The sequence below is a fragment of the Pteronotus mesoamericanus genome, unplaced genomic scaffold (assembly GCF_021234165.1).
Source record: "Pteronotus mesoamericanus isolate MK-2021 breed Mesoamerican mustached bat unplaced genomic scaffold, CSHL_Meso_final contig_25, whole genome shotgun sequence".
NCBI lineage: Eukaryota > Metazoa > Chordata > Mammalia > Chiroptera > Mormoopidae > Pteronotus > Pteronotus mesoamericanus.
In genome coordinates, this window is record NW_026555105.1 from 36,839,125 (window position 1) to 36,840,776 (window position 1,652).

Below are 1,652 nucleotides of genomic sequence, written 5' to 3' on the forward strand. Positions count from 1 at the left end.
GGTGGGGCCCCCTCCCCGGACTGCAGCCCCCTCTTCCCGGCTGCTCCCCGCTATGGGCGGCGGCGATGGCTGGGTCCCCGGCTCCTGGAGGCCAGAGCCCACCTTCCCGCCTAGCTGGTCTCTCCCTCCGCCCCCTGCCGCAGCGCCGCCCCGGCCTCTCTCCCGCACTTCGGGCGACTCCCAGCTTCCCGGCTCGGCGACACCTATGCCTTAAACCGTGGGTGAGACCACGCTGAGGAAAAAGTTTCATAAGGTGGAATAGAAAAGGCACCAGGAAACTTAGGAGTGAGCATGCGCCCTGCAACATAACGGTGTCAACAAGCTCGCTACCTGTCCGACCGGTTCCGGCGGCCGCGGCTGCTTGTTCCAGCCCTTCCTTAGGCATGAATGTTTGCAAAAGAATTTAACGTCTGATTCTCCCCCCTCCCCTTTTTTAAAAAGGGAAGGACTTTTTTTGATCAGCCTCCAACACCATTCCCCATCACCGGCATCTCGGGCGCGAACTATGAGGTAAACCCCAGGTCCGTTTCCTAGGGCATCCCTCCTGAGAGCTGGAGCCTCTCGGGAATGCCCTCCCCCACCGCCCCCCGAGTGTTTTTGTCTCCGACAAGCAAGCCAGAAAATGGCTCAGTTCCTCTGGACTTTGAGGCTCGTTCCCTTGGCTTGTTGAAACCTTGGCGGGCGGTAGGGAGAGGCTGCGGGAGAGGCCCAGGGCTGTGATCTGGTAAAGGGGGCTGTTCGGGTTGGGGGTTTAAGCTTCCATCAACTACAACAGTGCCCCCAAATAAACACAGTAATACTAAGCTAAAAAAAATTCAGTGTCTTTAGAACACATTTATATTTCGTGCCGTACAATGAAAGAAAAACAAGTCGGCTTGTTCCACCAAAGCAGCTTCCACCCCAAGACCTTGCACTGCAAGAGCAGCATCACCACAAATTATAGCACGATGGAAATAAAAGCCAAGTTTATGTTATGCAAACGCAGCTTAGGAACGAATTTCTTATCCTCGCCTACTCCCATTATAGCCTCGTCTAACCGTCTCCTCCCCAAATTCTGAGGCTAGGAAATACCTTTTCAGGAAGCCAGTAAAGATGGCTACAGCCCCTTACTGCCCCAACTGCGGAGGTGGTGGAGAGTTTGTATTTATTTTTTTAATTTTGGATTTCCCTATCTTCCTTTATACCTGAAGCGGGGAGGGAGAGAGAAAAAGATACCAAGTTTCTAAGAGAAGTCTGCCCGCGTTGGGGAATACGCTACCCTCCCATGGCCCCTGCTCCGGTGCGCCCAGGGGAGCACAGCTCTGCCTCCAACGCTGCGGTCGGCGCACCCCTCCAAGGGGGCGGTCAGACGTGTGCCAGCTCCGGGGACCGCGGGGCTGCGTCTGAGCAGGAGTTCCCTGGAGCCCTCCGCTCTCCCATCCGCCGGACTCACCTGTCTGTAACCTGAGCTGCTCCGCGCCCAGCCCACAGGCCTGGGGAAAGTACACAGCGGTTTCCCCGTCCTCTTCCGCCCTGGAATAGCCTTTAGGGACACAGCCTCCTGGTAACGGATTTCTCGGCTCCCCAGGCGGGCTCCCGGGGAAGGCAGAGGGGGCGCAGCTCTCTCCCGACTACGGAGGCAACTGACGCGCGTTGCCTCCGGGTCTGCCCTC